Here is a 25870-nt window from a genome sequence, read left to right as displayed (position 1 = left end):
AGTAGGATAATGTCAGCAGACTGCCATACAGCAATTCCTATTGAATGGTAGTAGCACTGTGATGGGCTGGCCCCCCATCCTGGGTTGTTCCCTGCCTCGTGCCCATTGCTTCCGGGATAGGCTCCGGACCCCCCGCGACCCAGTAGGATAAGCGGTTTGGAAAATGGATGGATGGATGGATGGTAGTAGCACATCAAAATAATTGTCTTTGAGAAGACACTGTCCAAGAACTTGTTAGGATAATGCCACATTTTTTCAACTTGATTTTCGCTCGCTCGTTACACATCCCATTGTACCTAACGTGACGTATTTTTATCAGTTATGACATCAGATCTTGGCACATGGTCTTGTTTGTCTTCTACAATAGCATTCGTTCTCATTCAATATTTTCTAATCCGGCCTAGTCTTAAGAATTCCAGTTATCAGTTATAAAGTGTCCCGAAATTGGTGGTTACAATGTTTTTGGATGTGACGTGGGTTTCCTCTGGAAGTTGAGTTCAAACATATGGTAGTATTTCCTGAAGCCTGGGTAGCTCAGTCAGTAGAGCATCAGACTTTTAATCTGAGGGTCCAGGGTTCAAGTCCCTGTTCGGGCAGCGTCCCCTAGTGTTCTCCAGGATGTCAATCTTGTGGAGTTCTTTTAATTATTCAAAAAGCAGGTCAAAGTCTTGCTGCATGTCATGGTGACATCCAGGATGGCTTGGCAAGTTTTGAATGTATACCGATAGTATTTTCCACAAACATGAAATGTATTAAGTCAATTGTGGTTCTTCCACTTAAATAAGATGTGGTTCTGGCTTTGAACGGAATTGTACATCAGTTTAAAACGTAAAGGATAAACCTGCCCTCCCTTGGAATACCTTTCTAACCAGTGCTGGTTAGAAATCCTTAATCAAGTAGGATAATGTCAGCAGACTGCCATACAGCAATTCCTATTGAATGGTAGTAGCACATCAAAATAATTGTCTTTGAGAAGACACTGTCCAATAACTTGTTAGGATAATGCCACATTTTTTCAACTTGATTTTCGCTCGCTCGTTACACATCCCATTGTTCCTAACGTGACATATTTTTATCAGTTATGACATCAGATCTTGGCACATGGTCTTGTTTGTCTTCTAGAATAGCATTCGTTCTCATTCAATATTTTCTAATCCGGCCCAGTCTTAAGAATGCCAGTTATCAGTTATAAAGTGTCCCGACATTGGTGGTTGCAATGTTTTTGGATGTGATGTGGGTTTCCTCTGGAAGTTGAGTTCAAACATATGGCAGTATTTCCTGAAGCCTGGGTAGCTCAGTCGGTAGAGCATCAGACTTTTAATCTGAGGGTCCAGGGTTCAAGTCCCTGTTCGGGCAGCGTCCCCTAGTGTTCTCCAGGATGTCAATCCTGTGGAGTTCTTTTAATTATTCAAAAAGCAGGTCAAAGTCTTGCTGCATGTCATGGTGACATCCAGGATGGCTTGGCAAGTTTTGAATGTATACCGATAGTATTTTCCACAAACATGAAATGTATTAAGTCAATTGTGGTTCTTCCACTTAAATAAGATGTGGTTCTGGCTTTGAACGGAATTGTACATCAGTTTAAAACGTAAAGGATAAACCTGCCCTCCCTTGGAATACCTTTCTAACCAGTGCTGGTTAGAAATCCTTAATCAAGTAGGATAATGTCAGCAGACTGCCATACAGCAATTCCTATTGAATGGTAGTAGCACATCAAAATAATTGTCTTTGAGAAGACACTGTCCAATAACTTGTTAGGATAATGCCACATTTTTTCAACTTGATTTTCGCTCGCTCGTTACACATTCCATTGTACCTAACGTGACGTATTTTTATCAGTTATGACATCAGATCTTGGCACATGGTCTTGTTTGTCTTCTAGAATAGCATTCGTTCTCATTCAATATTTTCTAATCTGGCCTAGTCTTAAGAATGCCAGTTATCAGTTAAAAAGTGTCCCGACATTGGTGGTTACAATGTTTTTGGATGTGACGTGGGTTTCTTCTGGAAGTTGAGTTCAAACATATGGCAGAATTTCCTGAAGCCTGGGTAGCTCAGTCGGTAGAGCATCAGACTTTTAATCTGAGGGTCCAGGGTTCAAGTCCCTGTTCAGGCAGTGTCCACTAGTGTTCTCCAGGATATCAATCTTGTGGAGTTCTTTTAATTATTCAACAAGCAGGTCAAAGTCTTGCTGCATGTTATGGTGACATCCAGGATGGCTTGGCAAGTTTTGAATGTATACCGATAGTATTTTCCACAAACATGAAATGTATTAAGTCAATTGTGGTTCTTCCACTTAAATAAGATGTGGTTCTGGCTTTGAACGGAATTGTACATCAGTTTAAAACGTAAAGGATAAACCTGCCCTCCCTTGGAATACCTTTCTAACCAGTGCTAGTTAGAAATCCTTAATCAAGTAGGATAATGTCAGCAGACTGCCATACAGCAATTCCTATTGAATGGTAATAGCACATCAAAATAATTGTCTTTGAGAAGACACTGTCCAAGAACTTGTTAGGATAATGCCACATTTTTTCAACTTGATTTTCGCTCACTCGTTACACATCCCATTGTACCTAACGTGACGTATTTTTATCAGTTATGACATCAGATCTTGGCACATGGTCTTGTTTGTCTTCTAGAATAGCATTCGTTCTCATTCAATATTTTCTAATCCGGCCTAGTCTTAAGAATTCCAGTTATCAGTTATAAAGTGTCCCGAAATTGGTGGTTACAATGTTTTTGGATGTGACGTGGGTTTCCTCTGGAAGTTGAGTTCAAACATAAGGGAGTATTTCCTGAAGACTGAGTAGGTCAGTCGGTAGAGCATCAGACTTTTAATCTGAGGGTCCAGGGTTCAAGTCCCTGTTCGGGCAGCGTCCCCTAGTGTTCTCCAGGATGTCAATCTTGTGGAGTTCTTTTAATTATTCAAAAAGCAGGTCAAAGTCTTGCTGCATGTCATGGTGACATCCAGGATGGCTTGGCAAGTTTTGAATGTATACCGATAGTATTTTCCAGAAACATGAAATGTATTAAGTCAATTGTGGTTCTTCCACTTAAATAAGATGTGGTTCTGGCTTTGAACGGAATTGTACATCAATTTAAAACGTAAAGGATAAACCTGCCCTCCCTTGGAATACCTTTCTAACCAGTGCTAGTTAGAAATCCTTAATCAAGTAGGATAATGTCAGCAGACTGCCATACAGCAATTCCTATTGAATGGTAATAGCACATCAAAATAATTGTCTTTGAGAAGACACTGTCCAATAACTTGTTAGGATAATGCCACATTTTTTCAACTTGATTTTCGCTCGCTCGTTACACATCCCATTGTACCTAACGTGACATATTTTTATCAGTAATGACATCAGATCTTGGCACATGGTCTTGTTTGTCTTCTAGAATAGCATTCGTTCTCATTCAATATTTTCTAATCCGGCCCAGTCTTAAGAATGCCAGTTATCAGTTATAAAGTGTCCCGACATTGGTGGTTGCAATGTTTTTGGATGTGACGTTGGTTTCCTCTGGAAGTTGAGTTCAAACATATGGCAGTTTTTCCTGAAGCCTGGGTAGCTCAGTCGGTAGAGCATCAGACTTTTAATCTGAGGGTCCAGGGTTCAAGTCCCTGTTCGGGCAGCGTCCCCTAGTGTTCTCCAGGATGTCAATCTTGTGGAGTTCTTTTAATTATTCAAAAAGCAGGTCAAAGTCTTGCTGCATGTCATGGTGACATCCAGGATGGCTTGGCAATTTTTGAATGTATACCGATAGTATTTTCCACAAACATGAAATGTATTAAGTCAATTGTGGTTCTTCCACTTAAATAAGATGTGGTTCTGGCTTTGAACGGAATTGTACATCAGTTTAAAACGTAAAGGATAAACCTGCCCTCCCTTGGAATACCTTTCTAACCAGTGCTAGTTAGAAATCCTTAATCAAGTAGGATAATGTCAGCAGACTGCCATACAGCAATTCCTATTGAATGGTAGTAGCACTGTGATGGGCTGGCCCCCCATCCTGGGTTGTTCCCTGCCTCGTGCCCATTGCTTCCGGGATAGGCTCCGGACCCCCCGCGACCCAGTAGGATAAGCGGTTTGGAAAATGGATGGATGGATGGATGGTAGTAGCACATCAAAATAATTGTCTTTGAGAAGACACTGTCCAAGAACTTGTTAGGATAATGCCACATTTTTTCAACTTGATTTTCGCTCGCTCGTTACACATCCCATTGTACCTAACGTGACGTATTTTTATCAGTTATGACATCAGATCTTGGCACATGGTCTTGTTTGTCTTCTACAATAGCATTCGTTCTCATTCAATATTTTCTAATCCGGCCTAGTCTTAAGAATTCCAGTTATCAGTTATAAAGTGTCCCGAAATTGGTGGTTACAATGTTTTTGGATGTGACGTGGGTTTCCTCTGGAAGTTGAGTTCAAACATATGGTAGTATTTCCTGAAGCCTGGGTAGCTCAGTCAGTAGAGCATCAGACTTTTAATCTGAGGGTCCAGGGTTCAAGTCCCTGTTCGGGCAGCGTCCCCTAGTGTTCTCCAGGATGTCAATCTTGTGGAGTTCTTTTAATTATTCAAAAAGCAGGTCAAAGTCTTGCTGCATGTCATGGTGACATCCAGGATGGCTTGGCAAGTTTTGAATGTATACCGATAGTATTTTCCACAAACATGAAATGTATTAAGTCAATTGTGGTTCTTCCACTTAAATAAGATGTGGTTCTGGCTTTGAACGGAATTGTACATCAGTTTAAAACGTAAAGGATAAACCTGCCCTCCCTTGGAATACCTTTCTAACCAGTGCTGGTTAGAAATCCTTAATCAAGTAGGATAATGTCAGCAGACTGCCATACAGCAATTCCTATTGAATGGTAGTAGCACATCAAAATAATTGTCTTTGAGAAGACACTGTCCAATAACTTGTTAGGATAATGCCACATTTTTTCAACTTGATTTTCGCTCGCTCGTTACACATCCCATTGTTCCTAACGTGACATATTTTTATCAGTTATGACATCAGATCTTGGCACATGGTCTTGTTTGTCTTCTAGAATAGCATTCGTTCTCATTCAATATTTTCTAATCCGGCCCAGTCTTAAGAATGCCAGTTATCAGTTATAAAGTGTCCCGACATTGGTGGTTGCAATGTTTTTGGATGTGATGTGGGTTTCCTCTGGAAGTTGAGTTCAAACATATGGCAGTATTTCCTGAAGCCTGGGTAGCTCAGTCGGTAGAGCATCAGACTTTTAATCTGAGGGTCCAGGGTTCAAGTCCCTGTTCGGGCAGCGTCCCCTAGTGTTCTCCAGGATGTCAATCCTGTGGAGTTCTTTTAATTATTCAAAAAGCAGGTCAAAGTCTTGCTGCATGTCATGGTGACATCCAGGATGGCTTGGCAAGTTTTGAATGTATACCGATAGTATTTTCCACAAACATGAAATGTATTAAGTCAATTGTGGTTCTTCCACTTAAATAAGATGTGGTTCTGGCTTTGAACGGAATTGTACATCAGTTTAAAACGTAAAGGATAAACCTGCCCTCCCTTGGAATACCTTTCTAACCAGTGCTGGTTAGAAATCCTTAATCAAGTAGGATAATGTCAGCAGACTGCCATACAGCAATTCCTATTGAATGGTAGTAGCACATCAAAATAATTGTCTTTGAGAAGACACTGTCCAATAACTTGTTAGGATAATGCCACATTTTTTCAACTTGATTTTCGCTCGCTCGTTACACATTCCATTGTACCTAACGTGACGTATTTTTATCAGTTATGACATCAGATCTTGGCACATGGTCTTGTTTGTCTTCTAGAATAGCATTCGTTCTCATTCAATATTTTCTAATCTGGCCTAGTCTTAAGAATGCCAGTTATCAGTTAAAAAGTGTCCCGACATTGGTGGTTACAATGTTTTTGGATGTGACGTGGGTTTCTTCTGGAAGTTGAGTTCAAACATATGGCAGAATTTCCTGAAGCCTGGGTAGCTCAGTCGGTAGAGCATCAGACTTTTAATCTGAGGGTCCAGGGTTCAAGTCCCTGTTCAGGCAGTGTCCACTAGTGTTCTCCAGGATATCAATCTTGTGGAGTTCTTTTAATTATTCAACAAGCAGGTCAAAGTCTTGCTGCATGTTATGGTGACATCCAGGATGGCTTGGCAAGTTTTGAATGTATACCGATAGTATTTTCCACAAACATGAAATGTATTAAGTCAATTGTGGTTCTTCCACTTAAATAAGATGTGGTTCTGGCTTTGAACGGAATTGTACATCAGTTTAAAACGTAAAGGATAAACCTGCCCTCCCTTGGAATACCTTTCTAACCAGTGCTAGTTAGAAATCCTTAATCAAGTAGGATAATGTCAGCAGACTGCCATACAGCAATTCCTATTGAATGGTAATAGCACATCAAAATAATTGTCTTTGAGAAGACACTGTCCAAGAACTTGTTAGGATAATGCCACATTTTTTCAACTTGATTTTCGCTCGCTCGTTACACATCCCATTGTACCTAACGTGACGTATTTTTATCAGTTATGACATCAGATCTTGGCACATGGTCTTGTTTGTCTTCTAGAATAGCATTCGTTCTCATTCAATATTTTCTAATCCGGCCTAGTCTTAAGAATTCCAGTTATCAGTTATAAAGTGTCCCGAAATTGGTGGTTACAATGTTTTTGGATGTGACGTGGGTTTCCTCTGGAAGTTGAGTTCAAACATAAGGTAGTATTTCCTGAAGACTGAGTAGGTCAGTCGGTAGAGCATCAGACTTTTAATCTGAGGGTCCAGGGTTCAAGTCCCTGTTCGGGCAGCGTCCCCTAGTGTTCTCCAGGATGTCAATCTTGTGGAGTTCTTTTAATTATTCAAAAAGCAGGTCAAAGTCTTGCTGCATGTCATGGTGACATCCAGGATGGCTTGGCAAGTTTTGAATGTATACCGATAGTATTTTCCAGAAACATGAAATGTATTAAGTCAATTGTGGTTCTTCCACTTAAATAAGATGTGGTTCTGGCTTTGAACGGAATTGTACATCAATTTAAAACGTAAAGGATAAACCTGCCCTCCCTTGGAATACCTTTCTAACCAGTGCTAGTTAGAAATCCTTAATCAAGTAGGATAATGTCAGCAGACTGCCATACAGCAATTCCTATTGAATGGTAATAGCACATCAAAATAATTGTCTTTGAGAAGACACTGTCCAATAACTTGTTAGGATAATGCCACATTTTTTCAACTTGATTTTCGCTCGCTCGTTACACATCCCATTGTACCTAACGTGACGTATTTTTATCAGTTATGACATCAGATCTTGGCACATGGTCTTGTTTGTCTTCTAGAATAGCATTCGTTCTCATTCGATATTTTCTAATCCGGCCTAGTCTTAAGAATTCCAGTTATCAGTTATAAAGTGTCCCGACATTGGTGGTTGCAATGTTTTTGGATGTGATGTGGGATTCCTCTGAAAGTTGAGTTCAAACATATGGCAGTATTTCCTGAAGCCTGGGTAGCTCAGTCGGTAGAGCATCAGACTTTTAATCTGAGGGTCCAGGGTTCAAGTCCCTGTTCGGGCAGCGTACCCTAGTGTTCTCCAGGATGTCAATCTTGTAGAGTTCTTTTAATTATTCAAAAAGCAGGTCAAAGTCTTGCTGCATGTCATGGTGACATCCAGGATGGCTTGGCAAGTTTTGAATGTATACCGATAGTATTTTCCACAAACATGAAATGTATTAAGTCAATTGTGGTTCTTCCACTTAAATAAGATGTGGTTCTGGCTTTGAACGGAATTGTACATCAGTTTAAAACGTAAAGGATAAACCTGCCCTCCCTGGGAATACCTTTCTAACCAGTGCTGGTTAGAAATCCTTAATCAAGTAGGATAATGTCAGCAGACTGCCATACAGCAATTCCTATTGAATGGTAGTAGCACATCAAAATAATTGTCTTTGAGAAGACACTGTCCAATAACTTGTTAGGATAATGCCACTTTTTTTCAACTTGATTTTCGCTCGCTCGTTACACATCCCATTGTACCTAACGTGACGTATTTTTATCAGTTATGACATCAGATCTTGGCACATGGTCTTGTTTGTCTTCTAGAATAGCATTCGTTCTCATTCAATATTTTCTAATCTGGCCTAGTCTTAAGAATGCCAGTTATCAGTTAAAAAGTGTCCCGACATTGGTGGTTACAATGTTTTTGGATGTGACGTGGGTTTCTTCTGGAAGTTGAGTTCAAACATATGGCAGAATTTCCTGAAGCCTGGGTAGCTCAGTCGGTAGAGCATCAGACTTTTAATCTGAGGTTCCAGGGTTCAAGTCCCTGTTCAGGCAGTGTCCACTAGTGTTCTCCAGGATATCAATCTTGTGGAGTTCTTTTAATTATTCAACAAGCAGGTCAAAGTCTTGCTGCATGTTATGGTGACATCCAGGATGGCTTGGCAAGTTTTTAATGTATACCGATAGTATTTTCCACAAACATGAAATGTATTAAGTCAATTGTGGTTCTTCCACTTAAATAAGATGTGGTTCTGGCTTTGAACGGAATTGTACATCAGTTTAAAACGTAAAGGATAAACCTGCCCTCCCTTGGAATACCTTTCTAACCAGTGCTAGTTAGAAATCCTTAATCAAGTAGGATAATGTCAGCAGACTGCCATACAGCAATTCCTATTGAATGGTAATAGCACATCAAAATAATTGTCTTTGAGAAGACACTGTCCAAGAACTTGTTAGGATAATGCCACATTTTTTCAACTTGATTTTCGCTCGCTCGTTACACATCCCATTGTACCTAACGTGACGTATTTTTATCAGTTATGACATCAGATCTTGGCACATGGTCTTGTTTGTCTTCTAGAATAGCATTCGTTCTCATTCAATATTTTCTAATCCGGCCTAGTCTTAAGAATTCCAGTTATCAGTTATAAAGTGTCCCGAAATTGGTGGTTACAATGTTTTTGGATGTGACGTGGGTTTCCTCTGGAAGTTGAGTTCAAACATAAGGTAGTATTTCCTGAAGACTGGGTAGGTCAGTCGGTAGAGCATCAGACTTTTAATCTGAGGGTCCAGGGTTCAAGTCCCTGTTCGGGCAGTGTCCCCTAGTGTTCTCCAGGATGTCAATCTTGTGGAGTTCTTTTAATTATTCAAAAAGCAGGTCAAAGTCTTGCTGCATGTCATGGTGACATCCAGGATGGCTTGGCAAGTTTTGAATGTATACCGATAGTATTTTCCAGAAACATGAAATGTATTAAGTCAATTGTGGTTCTTCCACTTAAATAAGATGTGGTTCTGGCTTTGAACGGAATTGTACATCAATTTAAAACGTAAAGGATAAACCTGCCCTCCCTTGGAATACCTTTCTAACCAGTGCTAGTTAGAAATCCTTAATCAAGTAGGATAATGTCAGCAGACTGCCATACAGCAATTCCTATTGAATGGTAATAGCACATCAAAATAATTGTCTTTGAGAAGACACTGTCCAAGAACTTGTTAGGATAATGCCACATTTTTTCAACTTGATTTTCGCTCGCTCGTTACACATCCCATTGTACCTAACGTGACGTATTTTTATCAGTTATGACATCAGATCTTGGCACATGGTCTTGTTTGTCTTCTAGAATAGCATTCGTTCTCATTCAATATTTTCTAATCCGGCCTAGTCTTAAGAATTCCAGTTATCAGTTATAAAGTGTCCCGAAATTGGTGGTTACAATGTTTTTGGATGTGACGTGGGTTTCCTCTGGAAGTTGAGTTCAAACATAAGGTAGTATTTCCTGAAGACTGGGTAGGTCAGTCGGTAGAGCATCAGACTTTTAATCTGAGGGTCCAGGGTTCAAGTCCCTGTTCGGGCAGTGTCCCCTAGTGTTCTCCAGGATGTCAATCTTGTGGAGTTCTTTTAATTATTCAAAAAGCAGGTCAAAGTCTTGCTGCATGTCATGGTGACATCCAGGATGGCTTGGCAAGTTTTGAATGTATACCGATAGTATTTTCCAGAAACATGAAATGTATTAAGTCAATTGTGGTTCTTCCACTTAAATAAGATGTGGTTCTGGCTTTGAACGGAATTGTACATCAATTTAAAACGTAAAGGATAAACCTGCCCTCCCTTGGAATACCTTTCTAACCAGTGCTAGTTAGAAATCCTTAATCAAGTAGGATAATGTCAGCAGACTGCCATACAGCAATTCCTATTGAATGGTAATAGCACATCAAAATAATTGTCTTTGAGAAGACACTGTCCAAGAACTTGTTAGGATAATGCCACATTTTTTCAACTTGATTTTCGCTCGCTCGTTACACATCCCATTGTACCTAACGTGACGTATTTTTATCAGTTATGACATCAGATCTTGGCACATGGTCTTGTTTGTCTTCTATAATAGCATTCGTTCTCATTCGATATTTTCTAATCCGGCCTAGTCTTAAGAATTCCAGTTATCAGTTATAAAGTGTCCCGACATTGGTGGTTGCAATGTTTTTGGATGTGATGTGGGATTCCTCTGAAAGTTGAGTTCAAACATATGGCAGTATTTCCTGAAGCCTGGGTAGCTCAGTCGGTAGAGCATCAGACTTTTAATCTGAGGGTCCAGGGTTCAAGTCCCTTTTCGGGCAGCGTCCCCTAGTGTTCTCCAGGATGTCAATCTTGTAGAGTTCTTTTAATTATTCAAAAAGCAGGTCAAAGTCTTGCTGCATGTCATGGTGACATCCAGGATGGCTTGGCAAGTTTTGAATGTATACCGATAGTATTTTCCACAAACATGAAATGTATTAAGTCAATTGTGGTTCTTCCACTTAAATAAGATGTGGTTCTGGCTTTGAACGGAATTGTACATCAGTTTAAAACGTAAAGGATAAACCTGCCCTCCCTTGGAATACCTTTCTAACCAGTGCTGGTTAGAAATCTGAAATCAAGTAGGATAATGTCAGCAGACTGCCATACAGCAATTCCTATTGAATGGTAGTAGCACATCAAAATAATTGTCTTTGAGAAGACACTGTCCAAGAACTTGTTAGGATAATGCCACATTTTTTCAACTTGATTTTCGCTCGCTCGTTACACATCCCATTGTACCTAACGTGACGTATTTTTATCAGTTATGACATCAGATCTTGGCACATGGTCTTGTTTGTCTTCTAGAATAGCATTCGTTCTCATTCGATATTTTCTAATCCGGCCTAGTCTTAAGAATTCCAGTTATCAGTTATAAAGTGTCCCGACATTGGTGGTTGCAATGTTTTTGGATGTGATGTGGGATTCCTCTGAAAGTTGAGTTCAAACATATGGCAGTATTTCCTGAAGCCTGGGTAGCTCAGTCGGTAGAGCATCAGACTTTTAATCTGAGGGTCCAGGGTTCAAGTCCCTGTTCGGGCAGCGTCCCCTAGTGTTCTCCAGGATGTCAATCTTGTGGAGTTCTTTTAATTATTCAAAAAGCAGGTCAAAGTCTTGCTGCATGTCATGGTGACATCCAGGATGGCTTGGCAAGTTTTGAATGTATACCGATAGTATTTTCCACAAACATGAAATGTATTAAGTCAATTGTGGTTCTTCCTCTTAAATAAGATGTGGTTCTGGCTTTGAATGGAATTGTACATCAGTTTAAAACGTAAAGGATAAACCTGCCCTCCCTTGGAATACCTTTCTAACCAGTGCTGGTTAGAAATCTGAAATCAAGTAGGATAATGTCAGCAGACTGCCATACAGCAATTCCTATTGAATGGTAGTAGCACATCAAAATAATTGTCTTTGAGAAGACACTGTCCAAGAACTTGTTAGGATAATGCCACATTTTTTCAACTTGATTTTCGCTCGCTCGTTACACATCCCATTGTACCTAACGTGACGTATTTTTATCAGTTATGACATCAGATCTTGGCACATGGTCTTGTTTGTCTTCTAGAATAGCATTCGTTCTCATTCGATATTTTCTAATCCGGCCTAGTCTTAAGAATTCCAGTTATCAGTTATAAAGTGTCCCGACATTGGTGGTTGCAATGTTTTTGGATGTGATGTGGGATTCCTCTGAAAGTTGAGTTCAAACATATGGCAGTATTTCCTGAAGCCTGGGTAGCTCAGTCGGTAGAGCATCAGACTTTTAATCTGAGGGTCCAGGGTTCAAGTCCCTGTTCGGGCAGCGTCCCCTAGTGTTCTCCAGGATGTCAATCTTGTGGAGTTCTTTTAATTATTCAAAAAGCAGGTCAAAGTCTTGCTGCATGTCATGGTGACATCCAGGATGGCTTGGCAAGTTTTGAATGTATACCGATAGTATTTTCCACAAACATGAAATGTATTAAGTCAATTGTGGTTCTTCCACTTAAATAAGATGTGGTTCTGGCTTTGAACGGAATTGTACATCAGTTTAAAACGTAAAGGATAAACCTGCCCTCCCTTGGAATACCTTTCTAACCAGTGCTGGTTAGAAATCCTTAATCAAGTAGGATAATGTCAGCAGACTGCCATACAGCAATTCCTATTGAATGGTAGTAGCACATCAAAATAATTGTCTTTGAGAAGACACTGTCCAATAACTTGTTAGGATAATGCCACTTTTTTTCAACTTGATTTTCGCTCGCTCGTTACACATCCCATTGTATCTAAGGTGACGTATTTTTATCAGTTATGACATCAGATCTTGGCACATGGTCTTGTTTGTCTTCTAGAATAGCATTCGTTCTCATTCAATATTTTCTAATCCGGCCTAGTCTTAAGAATTCCAGTTATCAGTTATGAAGTGTCCCGACATTGGTGGTTGCAATGTTTTTGGATGTGATGTGGGTTTCCTCTGGAAGTTGAGTTCAAACATATGGCAGTATTTCCTGAAGCCTGGGTAGCTCAGTCGGTAGAGCATCAGACTTTTAATCTGAGGGTCCAGGATTCAAGTGCCTGTTCGGGCAGTGTCCCCTAGTGTTCTCCAGGATGTCAATCTTGTTGAGTTCTTTTAATTATTCAAAAAGCAGGTCAAAGTCTTACTGCATGTCATGGTGACATCCAGGATGGCTTGGCAAGTTTTGAATTTATACCGATAGTATTTTCCACAAACATGAAATGTATTAAGTCAATTGTGGTTCTTCCTCTTAAATAAGATGTGGTTCTGGCTTTGAATGGAATTGTACATCAGTTTAAAACGTAAAGGATAAACCTGCCCTCCCTTGGAATACCTTTCTAACCAGTGCTGGTTAGAAATCTGAAATCAAGTAGGATAATGTCAGCAGACTGCCATACAGCAATTCCTATTGAATGGTAGTAGCACATCAAAATAATTGTCTTTGAGAAGACACTGTCCAAGAACTTGTTAGGATAATGCCACATTTTTTCAACTTGATTTTCGCTCGCTCGTTACACATCCCATTGTACCTAACGTGACGTATTTTTATCAGTTATGACATCAGATCTTGGCACATGGTCTTGTTTGTCTTCTAGAATAGCATTCGTTCTCATTCGATATTTTCTAATCCGGCCTAGTCTTAAGAATTCCAGTTATCAGTTATAAAGTGTCCCGACATTGGTGGTTGCAATGTTTTTGGATGTGATGTGGGATTCCTCTGAAAGTTGAGTTCAAACATATGGCAGTATTTCCTGAAGCCTGGGTAGCTCAGTCGGTAGAGCATCAGACTTTTAATCTGAGGGTCCAGGGTTCAAGTCCCTGTTTGGGCAGCGTCCCCTAGTGTTCTCCAGGATGTCAATCTTGTGGAGTTCTTTTAATTATTCAACAAGCAGGTCAAAGTCTTGCTGCATGTCATGGTGACATCCAGGATGGCTTGGCAAGTTTTGAATGTATACCGATAGTATTTTCCAGAAACATGAAATGTATTAAGTCAATTGTGGTTCTTCCACTTAAATAAGATGTGGTTCTGGCTTTGAACGGAATTGTACATCAGTTTAAAACGTAAAGGATAAACCTGCCCTCCCTTGGAATACCTTTCTAACCAGTGCTGGTTAGAAATCCTTAATCAAGTAGGATAATGTCAGCAGACTGCCATACAGCAATTCCTATTGAATGGTAGTAGCACATCAAAATAATTGTCTTTGAGAAGACACTGTCCAATAACTTGTTAGGATAATGCCACATTTTTTCAACTTGATTTTCGCTCGCTCGTTACACATCCCATTGTACCTAAGGTGACGTATTTTTATCAGTTATGACATCAGATCTTGGCACATGGTCTTGTTTGTCTTCTAGAATAGCATTCGTTCTCATTCAATATTTTCTAATCCGGCCTAGTCTTAAGAATTCCAGTTATCAGTTATGAAGTGTCCCGACATTGGTGGTTGCAATGTTTTTGGATGTGATGTGGGTTTCCTCTGGAAGTTGAGTTCAAACATATGGCAGTGTTTCCTGAAGCCTGGGTAGCTCAGTCGGTAGAGCATCAGACTCTTAATCTGAGGGTCCAGGGTTCAAGTCCCTGTTCGGGCAGCGTCCCCTAGTGTTCTCCAGGATGTCAATCTTGTGGAGTTCTTTTAATTATTCAAAAAGCAGGTCAAAGTCTTGCTGCATGTCATGGTGACATCCAGGATGGCTTGGCAAGTTTTGAATGTATACCGATAGTATTTTCCACAAACATGAAATGTATTAAGTCAATTGTGGTTCTTCCCCTTAAATAAGATGTGGTTCTGGCTTTGAACGGAATTGTACATCAGTTTAAAACGTAAAGGATAAACCTGCCCTCCCTTGGAATACCTTCCTAACCAGTGCTGGTTAGAAATCCTTAATCAAGTAGGATAATGTCAGCAGACTGCCATACAGCAATTCCTATTGAATGGTAGTAGCACATCAAAATAATTGTCTTTGAGAAGACACTGTCCAATAACTTGTTAGGATAATGCCACTTTTTTTCAACTTGATTTTCGCTCGCTCGTTACACATCCCATTGTATCTAAGGTGACGTATTTTTATCAGTTATGACATCAGATCTTGGCACATGGTCTTGTTTGTCTTCTAGAATAGCATTCGTTCTCATTCAATATTTTCTAATCCGGCCTAGTCTTAAGAATTCCAGTTATCAGTTATAAAGTGTCCCGACATTGGTGGTTGCAATGTTTTTGGATGTGATGTGGGTTTCCTCTGGAAGTTGAGTTCAAACATATGGCAGTATTTCCTGAAGCCTGGGTAGCTCAGTCGGTAGAGCATCAGACTTTTAATCTGAGGGTCCAGGATTCAAGTGCCTGTTCGGGCAGTGTCCCCTAGTGTTCTGCAGGATGTCAATCTTGTTGAGTTCTTTTAATTATTCAAAAAGCAGGTCAAAGTCTTACTGCATGTCATGGTGACATCCAGGATGGCTTGGCAAGTTTTGAATTTATACCGATAGTATTTTCCACAAACATGAAATGTATTAAGTCAATTGTGGTTCTTCCTCTTAAATAAGATGTGGTTCTGGCTTTGAATGGAATTGTACATCAGTTTAAAACGTAAAGGATAAACCTGCCCTCCCTTGGAATACCTTTCTAACCAGTGCTGGTTAGAAATCTGAAATCAAGTAGGATAATGTCAGCAGACTGCCATACAGCAATTCCTATTGAATGGTAGTAGCACATCAAAATAATTGTCTTTGAGAAGACACTGTCCAAGAACTTGTTAGGATAATGCCACATTTTTTCAACTTGATTTTCGCTCGCTCGTTACACATCCCATTGTACCTAACGTGACGTATTTTTATCAGTTATGACATCAGATCTTGGCACATGGTCTTGTTTGTCTTCTAGAATAGCATTCGTTCTCATTCGATATTTTCTAATCCGGCCTAGTCTTAAGAATTCCAGTTATCAGTTATAAAGTGTCCCGACATTGGTGGTTGCAATGTTTTTGGATGTGATGTGGGATTCCTCTGAAAGTTGAGTTCAAACATATGGCAGTATTTCCTGAAGCCTGGGTAGCTCAGTCGGTAGAGCATCAGACTTTTAATCTGAGGGTCCAGGGTTCAAGTCCCTGTTTGGGCAGCGTCCCCTAGTGTTCTCCAGGATGTCAATCTTGTGGAGTTCTTTTAATTATTCAACAAGCAGGTCAAAGTCTTGCTGCATGTCATGGTGACATCCAGGATGGCTTGGCAAGTTTTGAATGTATACCGATAGTATTTTCCAGAAACATGAAATGTATTAAGTCAATTGTGGTTCTTCCACTTAAATAAGATGTGGTTCTGGCTTTGAACGGAATTGTACATCAGTTTAAAACGTAAAGGATAAACCTGCCCTCCCTTGGAATACCTTTCTAACCAGTGCTGGTTAGAAATCCTTAATCAAGTAGGATAATGTCAGCAGACTGCCATACAGCAATTCCTATTGAATGGTAGTAGCACATCAAAATAATTGTCTTTGAGAAGACACTGTCCAATAACTTGTTAGGATAATGCCACATTTTTTCAACTTGATTTTCGCTCGCTCGTTACACATCCCATTGTACCTAAGGTGACGTATTTTTATCAGTTATGACATCAGATCTTGGCACATGGTCTTGTTTGTCTTCTAGAATAGCATTCGTTCTCATTCAATATTTTCTAATCCGGCCTAGTCTTAAGAATTCCAGTTATCAGTTATGAAGTGTCCCGACATTGGTGGTTGCAATGTTTTTGGATGTGATGTGGGTTTCCTCTGGAAGTTGAGTTCAAACATATGGCAGTGTTTCCTGAAGCCTGGGTAGCTCAGTCGGTAGAGCATCAGACTCTTAATCTGAGGGTCCAGGGTTCAAGTCCCTGTTCGGGCAGCGTCCCCTAGTGTTCTCCAGGATGTCAATCTTGTGGAGTTCTTTTAATTATTCAAAAAGCAGGTCAAAGTCTTGCTGCATGTCATGGTGACATCCAGGATGGCTTGGCAAGTTTTGAATGTATACCGATAGTATTTTCCACAAACATGAAATGTATTAAGTCAATTGTGGTTCTTCCCCTTAAATAAGATGTGGTTCTGGCTTTGAACGGAATTGTACATCAGTTTAAAACGTAAAGGATAAACCTGCCCTCCCTTGGAATACCTTTCTAACCAGTGCTGGTTAGAAATCCTTAATCAAGTAGGATAATGTCAGCAGACTGCCATACAGCAATTCCTATTGAATGGTAGTAGCACATCAAAATAATTGTCTTTGAGAAGACACTGTCCAATAACTTGTTAGGATAATGCCACTTTTTTTCAACTTGATTTTCGCTCGCTCGTTACACATCCCATTGTATCTAAGGTGACGTATTTTTATCAGTTATGACATCAGATCTTGGCACATGGTCTTGTTTGTCTTCTAGAATAGCATTCGTTCTCATTCAATATTTTCTAATCCGGCCTAGTCTTAAGAATTCCAGTTATCAGTTATAAAGTGTCCCGACATTGGTGGTTGCAATGTTTTTGGATGTGATGTGGGTTTCCTCTGGAAGTTGAGTTCAAACATATGGCAGTATTTCCTGAAGCCTGGGTAGCTCAGTCGGTAGAGCATCAGACTTTTAATCTGAGGGTCCAGGGTTCAAGTCCCTGTTCGGGCAGCGTCCCCTATTGTTCTCCAGGATGTCAATCTTGTGGAGTTCTTTTAATTATTCAACAAGCAGGTCAAAGTCTTGCTGCATGTCATGGTGACATCCAGGATGGCTTGGCAAGTTTTGAATGTATACCGATAGTATTTTCCAGAAACATGAAATGTATTAAGTCAATTGTGGTTCTTCCACTTAAATAAGATGTCGTTCTGGCTTTGAACGGAATTGTACATCAGTTTAAACCGTAAAGGATAAACCTGCCCTCCCTTGGAATACCTTTCTAACCAGTGCTGGTTAGAAATCCTTAATCAAGTAGGATAATGTCAGCAGACTGCCATACAGCAATTCCTATTGAATGGTAGTAGCACATCAAAATAATTGTCTTTGAGAAGACACTCTCCAATAACTTGTTAGGATAATGCCACATTTTTTCAACTTGATTTTCGCTCGCTCGTTACACATCCCATTGTACCTAACGTGACATATTTTTATCAGTTATGACATCAGATCTTGGCACATGGTCTTGTTTGTCTTCTAGAATAGCATTCGTTCTCATTCAATATTTTCTAATCCGGCCCAGTCTTAAGAATGCCAGTTATCAGTTATAAAGTGTCCCGACATTGGTGGTTGCAATGTTTTTGGATGTGATGTGGGTTTCCTCTGGAAGTTGAGTTCAAACATATGGCAGTATTTCCTGAAGCCTGGGTAGCTCAGTCGGTAGAGCATCAGACTTTTAATCTGAGGGTCCAGGGTTCAAGTCCCTGTTCGGGCAGCGTCCCCTAGTGTTCTCCAGGATGTCAATCTTGTGGAGTTCTTTTAATTATTCAAAAAGCAGGTCAAAGTCTTGCTGCATGTCATGGTGACATCCAGGATGGCTTGGCAAGTTTTGAATGTATACCGATAGTATTTTCCACAAACATGAAATGTATTAAGTCAATTGTGGTTCTTCCACTTAAATAAGATGTGGTTCTGGCTTTGAACGGAATTGTACATCAGTTTAAAACGTAAAGGATAAACCTGCCCTCCCTTGGAATACCTTTCTAACCAGTGCTGGTTAGAAATCCTTAATCAAGTAGGATAATGTCAGCAGACTGCCATACAGCAATTCCTATTGAATGGTAGTAGCACATCAAAATAATTGTCTTTGAGAAGACACTGTCCAATAACTTGTTAGGATAATGCCACTTTTTTTCAACTTGATTTTCGCTCGCTCGTTACACATCCCATTGTACCTAACGTGACGTATTTTTATCAGTTATGACATCAGATCTTGGCACATGGTCTTGTTTGTCTTCTAGAATAGCATTCGTTCTCATTCAATATTTTCTAATCCGGCCTAGTCTTAAGAATTCCAGTTATCAGTTATGAAGTGTCCCGACATTGGTGGTTGCAATGTTTTTGGATGTGATGTGGGTTTCCTCTGGAAGTTGAGTTCAAACATATGGCAGTATTTCCTGAAGCCTGGGTAGCTCAGTCGGTAGAGCATCAGACTTTTAATCTGAGGGTCCAGGGTTCAAGTCCCTGTTCGGGCAGCGTCCCCTAGTGTTCTCCAGGATGTCAATCTTGTGGAGTTCTTTTAATTATTCAACAAGCAGGTCAAAGTCTTGCTGCATGTCATGGTGACATCCAGGATGGCTTGGTAAGTTTTGAATGTATACCGATAGTATTTTCCAGAAACATGAAATGTATTAAGTCAATTGTGGTTCTTCCACTTAAATAAGATGTGGTTCTGGCTTTGAACGGAATTGTACATCAGTTTAAAACGTAAAGGATAAACCTGCCTTCCCTTGGAATACCTTTCTAACCAGTGCTGGTTAGAAATCCTTAATCAAGTAGGATAATGTCAGCAGACTGCCATACAGCAATTCCTATTGAATGGTAGTAGCACATCAAAATAATTGTCTTTGAGAAGACACTGTCCAATAACTTGTTAGGATAATGCCACATTTTTTCAACTTGATTTTCGCTCGCTCGTTACACATCCCATTGTACCTAACGTGACATATTTTTATCAGTTATGACATCAGATCTTGGCACATGGTCTTGTTTGTCTTCTAGAATAGCATTCGTTCTCATTCAATATTTTCTAATCCGGCCCAGTCTTAAGAATGCCAGTTATCAGTTATAAAGTGTCCCGACATTGGTGGTTGCAATGTTTTTGGATGTGATGTGGGTTTCCTCTGGAAGTTGAGTTCAAACATATGGCAGTATTTCCTGAAGCCTGGGTAGCTCAGTCGGTAGAGCATCAGACTTTTAATCTGAGGGTCCAGAGTTCAAGTCCCTGTTCGGGCAGTGTTCCCTAGTGTTCTCCAGGATGTCAATCTTTAGGAGTTCTTTTAATTATTCAAAAAGCAGGTCAAAGTCTTGCTGCATGTCATGGTGACATCCAGGATGGCTTGGCAAGTTTTGAATGTATACCGATAGTATTTTCCACAAACATGAAATGTATTAAGTCAATTGTGGTTCTTCCACTTATATAAGATGTGGTTCTGGCTTTGAACGGAATTGTACATCAGTTTAAAACGTAAAGGATAAACCTGCCCTCCCTTGGAATACCTTTCTAACCAGTGCTGGTTAGAAATCCTTAATCAAGTAGGATAATGTCAGCATACTGCCATACAGCAATTCCTATTGAATGGTAGTAGCACATCAAAATAATTGTCTTTGAGAAGACACTGTCCAAGAACTTGTTAGGATAATGCCACATTTTTTCAACTTGATTTTCGCTCGCTCATTACACATCCCATTGTACCTAACGTGACATATTTTTATCAGTTATGACATCAGATCTTGGCACATGGTCTTGTTTGTCTTCTAGAATAGCATTCGTTCTCATGCAATATTTTCTAATCCGGCCCAGTCTTAAGAATGCCAGTTATCAGTTATAAAGTGTCCCGACATTGGTGGTTGTAATGTTTTTGGATGTGACGTGGGTTTCCTCTGGAAGTTGAGTTCAAACATATGGCAGTATTTCCTGAAGCCTGGGTAGCTCAGTCGGTAGAGCATCAGACTTTTAATCTGAGGGTCCAGGATTCAAGTGCCTGTTCGGGCAGTGTCCCCTAGTGTTCTCCAGGATGTCAATCTTGTTGAGTTCTTTTAATTATTCAAAAAGCAGGTCAAAGTCTTACTGCATGTCATGGTGACATCCAGGATGGCTTGGCAAGTTTTGAATTTATACCGATAGTATTTTCCACAAACATGAAATGTATTAAGTCAATTGTGGTTCTTCCTCTTAAATAAGATGTGGTTCTGGCTTTGAATGGAATTGTACATCAGTTTAAAACGTAAAGGATAAACCTGCCCTCCCTTGGAATACCTTTCTAACCAGTGCTGGTTAGAAATCTGAAATCAAGTAGGATAATGTCAGCAGACTGCCATACAGCAATTCCTATTGAATGGTAGTAGCACATCAAAATAATTGTCTTTGAGAAGACACTGTCCAATAACTTGTTAGGATAATGCCACTTTTTTTCAACTTGATTTTCGCTCGCTCGTTACACATCCCATTGTACCTAACGTGACATATTTTTATCAGTAATGACATCAGATCTTGGCACATGGTCTTGTTTATCTTTTACAATAGCATTCGTTCTCATTCAATATTTTCTAATCCGGCCCAGTCTTAAGAATGCCAGTTATCAGTTATAAAGTGTCCCGACATTGGTGGTTGCAATGTTTTTGGATGTGACGTTGGTTTCCTCTGGAAGTTGAGTTCAAACATATGGCACTTTTTCCTGAAGCCTGGGTAGCTCAGTCGGTAGAGCATCAGACTTTTAATCTGAGGGTCCAGGGTTCAAGTCCCTGTTCAGGCAGCGTCCCCTAGTGTTCTCCAGGATGTCAGTCTTGTGGAGTTCTTTTAATTATTCAAAAAGCAGGTCAAAGTCTTGCTGCATGTCATGGTGACATCCAGGATGGCTTGGCAAGTTTTGAATGTATACCGATAGTATTTTCCACAAACATGAAATGTATTAAGTCAATTGTGGTTCTTCCACTTAAATAAGATGTGGTTTTGGTTTTGAACGGAATTGTACATCAGTTTAAAACGTAAAGGATAAACCTGCCCTCCCTTGGAATACCTTTCTAACCAGTGCTAGTTAGAAATCCTTAATCAAGTAGGATAATGTCAGCAGACTGCCATACAGCAATTCCTATTGAATGGTAGTAGCACTATGATGGGCTGGCCCCCCATCCTGGGTTGTTCCCTGCCTCGTGCCCATTGCTTCCGGGATAGGCTCCGGACCCCCCGCGACCCAGTAGGATAAGCGGTTTGGAAAATGGATGGATGGATGGATGGTAGTACCACATCAAAATAATTGTCTTTGAGAAGACACTGTCCAATAACTTGTTAGGATAATGCCACATTTTTTCAACTTGATTTTCGCTCGCTCGTTACACATCCCATTGTACCTAAGGTGACGTATTTTTATCAGTTATGACATCAGATCTTGGCACATGGTCTTGTTTGTCTTCTAGAATAGCATTCGTTCTCATTCAATATTTTCTAATCCGGCCTAGTCTTAAGAATTCCAGTTATCAGTTATAAAGTGTCCCGACATTGGTGGTTGCAATGTTTTTGGATGTGATGTGGGTTTCCTCTGGAAGTTGAGTTCAAACATATGGCAGTATTTCCTGAAGCCTGGGTAGCTCAGTCGGTAGAGCATCAGACTTTTAATCTGAGGGTCCAGGGTTCAAGTCCCTGTTCGGGCAGCGTCCCCTAGTGTTCTCCAGGATGTCAATCTTGTGGAGTTATTTTAATTATTCTAAAAGCAGGTCAAAGTCTTGCTGCATGTCATGGTGACATCCAGGATGGCTTGGCAAGTTTTGAATGTATACCGATAGTATTTTCCACAAACATGAAATGTATTAAGTCAATTGTGGTTCTTCCACTTAAATAAGATGTGGTTCTGGCTTTGAACGGAATTGTACATCAGTTTAAAACGTAAAGGATAAACCTGCCCTCCCTTGGAATACCTTTCTAACCAGTGCTGGTTAGAAATCCTTAATCAAGTAGGATAATGTCAGCAGACTGCCATACAGCAATTCCTATTGAATGGTAGTAGCACATCAAAATAATTGTCTTTGAGAAGACACTGTCCAATAACTTGTTAGGATAATGCCACATTTTTTCAACTTGATTTTCGCTCGCTCGTTACACATCCCATTGTATCTAAGGTGACGTATTTTTATCAGTTATGACATCAGATCTTGGCACATGGTCTTGTTTGTCTTCTAGAATAGCATTCGTTCTCATTCAATATTTTCTAATCCGGCCCAGTCTTAAGAATGCCAGTTATCAGTTAGAAAGTGTCCCGACATTGGTGGTTGCAATGTTTTTGGATGTGATGTGGGTTTCCTCTGGAAGTTGAGTTCAAACATATGGCAGTATTTCCTGAAGCCTGGGTAGCTCAGTCGGTAGAGCATCAGACTTTTAATCTGAGGGTCCAGGGTTCAAGTCCCTGTTCGGGCAGCGTCCCCTAGTGTTCTCCAGGATGTCAATCTTGTGGAGTTCTTCTAATTATTCAACAAGCAGGTCAAAGTCTTGCTGCATGTCATGGTGACATCCAGGATGGCTTGGCAAGTTTTGAATGTATACCGATAGTATTTTCCAGAAACATGAAATGTATTAAGTCAATTGTGGTTCTTCCACTTAAATAAGATGTGGTTCTGGCTTTGAACGGAATTGTACATCAGTTTAAACCGTAAAGGATAAACCTGCCCTCCCTTGGAATACCTTTCTAACCAGTGCTGGTTAGAAATCCTTAATCAAGTAGGATAATGTCAGCAGACTGCCATACAGCAATTCCTATTGAATGGTAGTAGCACATCAAAATAATTGTCTTCGAGAAGACACTGTCCAATAACTTGTTAGGATAATGCCACATTTTTTCAACTTGATTTTCGCTCGCTCGTTACACATCCCATTGTACCTAACGTGACATATTTTTATCAGTTATGACATCAGATCTTGGCACATGGTCTTGTTTGTCTTCTAGAATAGCATTCGTTCTCATTCAATATTTTCTAATCCGGCCCAGTCTTAAGAATGCCAGTTATCAGTTATAAAGTCTCCCGACATTGGTGGTTGCAATGTTTTTGGAAGTGATGTGGGTTTCCTCTGGAAGTTGAGTTCAAACATATGACAGTATTTCCTGAAGCCTGGGTAGCTCAGTCGGTAGAGCATCAGACTTTTAATCTGAGGGTCCAGGGTTCAAGTCCCTGTTCGGGCAGCGTCCCCTAGTGTTCTCCAGGATGTAAATCTTGTGGAGTTCTTTTAATTATTCAAAAAGCAGGTCAAAGTCTTGCTGCATGTCATGGTGACATCCAGGATGGCTTGGCAAGTTTTGAATGTATACCGATAGTATTTTCCAGAAACATGAAATGTATTAAGTCAATTGTGGTTCTTCCACTTAAATAAGATGTGGTTCTGGCTTTGAACGGAATTGTACATCAGTTTAAAACGTAAAGGATAAACCTGCCCTCCCTTGGAATACCTTTCTAACCAGTGCTGGTTAGAAATCCTTAATCAAGTAGGATAATGTCAGCAGACTGCCATAGAGCAATTCCTATTGAATGGTAGTAGCACATCAAAATAATTGTCTTTGAGAAGACACTGTCCAATAACTTGTTAGGATAATGCCACTTTTTTTCAACTTGATTTTCGCTCGCTCGTTACACATCCCATTGTACCTAATGTGACATATTTTTATCAGTTATGACATCAGATCTTGGCACATGGTCTTGTTTGTCTTCTAGAATAGCATTCGTTCTCATTCAATATTTTCTAATCCGGCCCAGTCTTAAGAATGCCAGTTATCAGTTATAAAGTGTCCCGACATTGGTGGTTGCAATGTTTTTGGAAGTGATGTGGGTTTCCTCTGGAAGTTGAGTTCAAACATATGACAGTATTTCCTGAAGCCTGGGTAGCTCAGTCGGTAGAGCATCAGACTTTTAATCTGAGGGTCCAGGGTTCAAGTCCCTGTTCGGGCAGCGTCCCCTAGTGTTCTCCAGGATGTAAATCTTGTGGAGTTCTTTTAATTATTCAAAAAGCAGGTCAAAGTCTTGCTGCATGTCATGGTGACATCCAGGATGGCTTGGCAAGTTTTGAATGTATACCGATAGTATTTTCCAGAAACATGAAATGTATTAAGTCAATTGTGGTTCTTCCACTTAAATAAGATGTGGTTCTGGCTTTGAACGGAATTGTACATCAGTTTAAAACGTAAAGGATAAACCTGCCCTCCCTTGGAATACCTTTCTAACCAGTGCTGGTTAGAAATCCTTAATCAAGTAGGATAATGTCAGCAGACTGCCATACAGCAATTCCTATTGAATGGTAGTAGCACATCAAAATAATTGTCTTCGAGAAGACACTGTCCAATAACTTGTTAGGATAATGCCACATTTTTTCAACTTGATTTTCGCTCGCTCGTTACACATCCCATTGTACCTAACGTGACATATTTTTATCAGTTATGACATCAGATCTTGGCACATGGTCTTGTTTGTCTTCTAGAATAGCATTCGTTCTCATTCAATATTTTCTAATCCGGCCCAGTCTTAAGAATGCCAGTTATCAGTTATAAAGTGTCCCGACATTGGTGGTTGCAATGTTTTTGGAAGTGATGTGGGTTTCCTCTGGAAGTTGAGTTCAAACATATGACAGTATTTCCTGAAGCCTGGGTAGCTCAGTCAGTAGAGCATCAGACTTTTAATCTGAGGGTCCAGGGTTCAAGTCCCTGTTCGGGCAGCGTCCCCTAGTGTTCTCCAGGATGTAAATCTTGTGGAGTTCTTTTAATTATTCAAAAAGCAGGTCAAAGTCTTGCTGCATGTCATGGTGACATCCAGGATGGCTTGGCAAGTTTTGAATGTATACCGATAGTATTTTCCAGAAACATGAAATGTATTAAGTCAATTGTGGTTCTTCCACTTAAATAAGATGTGGTTCTGGCTTTGAACGGAATTGTACATCAGTTTAAAACGTAAAGGATAAACCTGCCCTCCCTTGGAATACCTTTCTAACCAGTGCTGGTTAGAAATCCTTAATCAAGTAGGATAATGTCAGCAGACTGCCATACAGCAATTCCTATTGAATGGTAGTAGCACATCAAAATAATTGTCTTTGAGAAGACACTGTCCAATAACTTGTTAGGATAATGCCACTTTTTTTCAACTTGATTTTCGCTCGCTCGTTACACATCCCATTGTACCTAATGTGACATATTTTTATCAGTTATGACATCAGATCTTGGCACATGGTCTTGTTTGTCTTCTAGAATAGCATTCGTTCTCATGCAATATTTTCTAATCCGGCCCAGTCTTAAGAATGCCAGTTATCAGTTATAAAGTGTCCCGACATTGGTGGTTGCAATGTTTTTGGATGTGATGTGGGTTTCCTCTGGAAGTTGAGTTCAAACATATGAAAGTATTTCCT

General features: G+C 40.0%; 33 non-coding genes across 33 annotated transcripts; all 33 read left to right on the top strand.

Annotated features, from left to right (window-relative positions):
• The first annotated feature begins 523 nt into the window (after positions 1-523).
• Positions 524-596, top strand: trnak-uuu (transfer RNA lysine (anticodon UUU)). The gene has a single exon. It is a non-coding gene; the product is annotated as a tRNA-Lys (tRNA).
• A 687-nt stretch (positions 597-1283) lies between these two features.
• Positions 1284-1356, top strand: trnak-uuu (transfer RNA lysine (anticodon UUU)). Its single transcript has one exon. It is a non-coding gene; the product is annotated as a tRNA-Lys (tRNA).
• Positions 1357-2043: 687 nt separating this feature from the next.
• On the top strand, positions 2044-2116 carry trnak-uuu (transfer RNA lysine (anticodon UUU)). Its single transcript has one exon. It is a non-coding gene; the product is annotated as a tRNA-Lys (tRNA).
• Positions 2117-2803: 687 nt separating this feature from the next.
• trnak-uuu (transfer RNA lysine (anticodon UUU)) lies at positions 2804-2876 on the top strand. Its single transcript has one exon. It is a non-coding gene; the product is annotated as a tRNA-Lys (tRNA).
• A 687-nt stretch (positions 2877-3563) lies between these two features.
• trnak-uuu (transfer RNA lysine (anticodon UUU)) lies at positions 3564-3636 on the top strand. Its single transcript has one exon. It is a non-coding gene; the product is annotated as a tRNA-Lys (tRNA).
• An 822-nt stretch (positions 3637-4458) lies between these two features.
• On the top strand, positions 4459-4531 carry trnak-uuu (transfer RNA lysine (anticodon UUU)). The gene has a single exon. It is a non-coding gene; the product is annotated as a tRNA-Lys (tRNA).
• Positions 4532-5218: 687 nt separating this feature from the next.
• Positions 5219-5291, top strand: trnak-uuu (transfer RNA lysine (anticodon UUU)). Its single transcript has one exon. It is a non-coding gene; the product is annotated as a tRNA-Lys (tRNA).
• A 687-nt stretch (positions 5292-5978) lies between these two features.
• trnak-uuu (transfer RNA lysine (anticodon UUU)) lies at positions 5979-6051 on the top strand. The gene has a single exon. It is a non-coding gene; the product is annotated as a tRNA-Lys (tRNA).
• A 687-nt stretch (positions 6052-6738) lies between these two features.
• trnak-uuu (transfer RNA lysine (anticodon UUU)) lies at positions 6739-6811 on the top strand. Its single transcript has one exon. It is a non-coding gene; the product is annotated as a tRNA-Lys (tRNA).
• Positions 6812-7498: 687 nt separating this feature from the next.
• On the top strand, positions 7499-7571 carry trnak-uuu (transfer RNA lysine (anticodon UUU)). The gene has a single exon. It is a non-coding gene; the product is annotated as a tRNA-Lys (tRNA).
• Positions 7572-8258: 687 nt separating this feature from the next.
• Positions 8259-8331, top strand: trnak-uuu (transfer RNA lysine (anticodon UUU)). Its single transcript has one exon. It is a non-coding gene; the product is annotated as a tRNA-Lys (tRNA).
• Positions 8332-9018: 687 nt separating this feature from the next.
• On the top strand, positions 9019-9091 carry trnak-uuu (transfer RNA lysine (anticodon UUU)). Its single transcript has one exon. It is a non-coding gene; the product is annotated as a tRNA-Lys (tRNA).
• Positions 9092-9778: 687 nt separating this feature from the next.
• Positions 9779-9851, top strand: trnak-uuu (transfer RNA lysine (anticodon UUU)). Its single transcript has one exon. It is a non-coding gene; the product is annotated as a tRNA-Lys (tRNA).
• A 687-nt stretch (positions 9852-10538) lies between these two features.
• trnak-uuu (transfer RNA lysine (anticodon UUU)) lies at positions 10539-10611 on the top strand. Its single transcript has one exon. It is a non-coding gene; the product is annotated as a tRNA-Lys (tRNA).
• Positions 10612-11298: 687 nt separating this feature from the next.
• On the top strand, positions 11299-11371 carry trnak-uuu (transfer RNA lysine (anticodon UUU)). Its single transcript has one exon. It is a non-coding gene; the product is annotated as a tRNA-Lys (tRNA).
• A 687-nt stretch (positions 11372-12058) lies between these two features.
• On the top strand, positions 12059-12131 carry trnak-uuu (transfer RNA lysine (anticodon UUU)). Its single transcript has one exon. It is a non-coding gene; the product is annotated as a tRNA-Lys (tRNA).
• Positions 12132-12818: 687 nt separating this feature from the next.
• Positions 12819-12891, top strand: trnak-uuu (transfer RNA lysine (anticodon UUU)). The gene has a single exon. It is a non-coding gene; the product is annotated as a tRNA-Lys (tRNA).
• Positions 12892-13578: 687 nt separating this feature from the next.
• On the top strand, positions 13579-13651 carry trnak-uuu (transfer RNA lysine (anticodon UUU)). The gene has a single exon. It is a non-coding gene; the product is annotated as a tRNA-Lys (tRNA).
• Positions 13652-14338: 687 nt separating this feature from the next.
• Positions 14339-14411, top strand: trnak-cuu (transfer RNA lysine (anticodon CUU)). Its single transcript has one exon. It is a non-coding gene; the product is annotated as a tRNA-Lys (tRNA).
• A 687-nt stretch (positions 14412-15098) lies between these two features.
• Positions 15099-15171, top strand: trnak-uuu (transfer RNA lysine (anticodon UUU)). Its single transcript has one exon. It is a non-coding gene; the product is annotated as a tRNA-Lys (tRNA).
• Positions 15172-15858: 687 nt separating this feature from the next.
• Positions 15859-15931, top strand: trnak-uuu (transfer RNA lysine (anticodon UUU)). Its single transcript has one exon. It is a non-coding gene; the product is annotated as a tRNA-Lys (tRNA).
• A 687-nt stretch (positions 15932-16618) lies between these two features.
• trnak-cuu (transfer RNA lysine (anticodon CUU)) lies at positions 16619-16691 on the top strand. The gene has a single exon. It is a non-coding gene; the product is annotated as a tRNA-Lys (tRNA).
• A 687-nt stretch (positions 16692-17378) lies between these two features.
• Positions 17379-17451, top strand: trnak-uuu (transfer RNA lysine (anticodon UUU)). Its single transcript has one exon. It is a non-coding gene; the product is annotated as a tRNA-Lys (tRNA).
• Positions 17452-18138: 687 nt separating this feature from the next.
• On the top strand, positions 18139-18211 carry trnak-uuu (transfer RNA lysine (anticodon UUU)). Its single transcript has one exon. It is a non-coding gene; the product is annotated as a tRNA-Lys (tRNA).
• Positions 18212-18898: 687 nt separating this feature from the next.
• On the top strand, positions 18899-18971 carry trnak-uuu (transfer RNA lysine (anticodon UUU)). The gene has a single exon. It is a non-coding gene; the product is annotated as a tRNA-Lys (tRNA).
• Positions 18972-19658: 687 nt separating this feature from the next.
• On the top strand, positions 19659-19731 carry trnak-uuu (transfer RNA lysine (anticodon UUU)). The gene has a single exon. It is a non-coding gene; the product is annotated as a tRNA-Lys (tRNA).
• A 687-nt stretch (positions 19732-20418) lies between these two features.
• Positions 20419-20491, top strand: trnak-uuu (transfer RNA lysine (anticodon UUU)). Its single transcript has one exon. It is a non-coding gene; the product is annotated as a tRNA-Lys (tRNA).
• A 687-nt stretch (positions 20492-21178) lies between these two features.
• On the top strand, positions 21179-21251 carry trnak-uuu (transfer RNA lysine (anticodon UUU)). Its single transcript has one exon. It is a non-coding gene; the product is annotated as a tRNA-Lys (tRNA).
• An 822-nt stretch (positions 21252-22073) lies between these two features.
• trnak-uuu (transfer RNA lysine (anticodon UUU)) lies at positions 22074-22146 on the top strand. Its single transcript has one exon. It is a non-coding gene; the product is annotated as a tRNA-Lys (tRNA).
• Positions 22147-22833: 687 nt separating this feature from the next.
• Positions 22834-22906, top strand: trnak-uuu (transfer RNA lysine (anticodon UUU)). The gene has a single exon. It is a non-coding gene; the product is annotated as a tRNA-Lys (tRNA).
• A 687-nt stretch (positions 22907-23593) lies between these two features.
• Positions 23594-23666, top strand: trnak-uuu (transfer RNA lysine (anticodon UUU)). Its single transcript has one exon. It is a non-coding gene; the product is annotated as a tRNA-Lys (tRNA).
• A 687-nt stretch (positions 23667-24353) lies between these two features.
• Positions 24354-24426, top strand: trnak-uuu (transfer RNA lysine (anticodon UUU)). Its single transcript has one exon. It is a non-coding gene; the product is annotated as a tRNA-Lys (tRNA).
• A 687-nt stretch (positions 24427-25113) lies between these two features.
• Positions 25114-25186, top strand: trnak-uuu (transfer RNA lysine (anticodon UUU)). The gene has a single exon. It is a non-coding gene; the product is annotated as a tRNA-Lys (tRNA).
• The last annotated feature ends 684 nt before the right edge of the window (positions 25187-25870 follow it).

The sequence above is a fragment of the Brienomyrus brachyistius genome, chromosome 1, assembly GCF_023856365.1.
Source record: "Brienomyrus brachyistius isolate T26 chromosome 1, BBRACH_0.4, whole genome shotgun sequence".
Classification (NCBI taxonomy): domain Eukaryota; kingdom Metazoa; phylum Chordata; class Actinopteri; order Osteoglossiformes; family Mormyridae; genus Brienomyrus; species Brienomyrus brachyistius.
The sequence above is the reverse complement of the archived record's forward strand: the minus strand, read 5'-3'. Positions and strand labels throughout refer to the sequence as shown.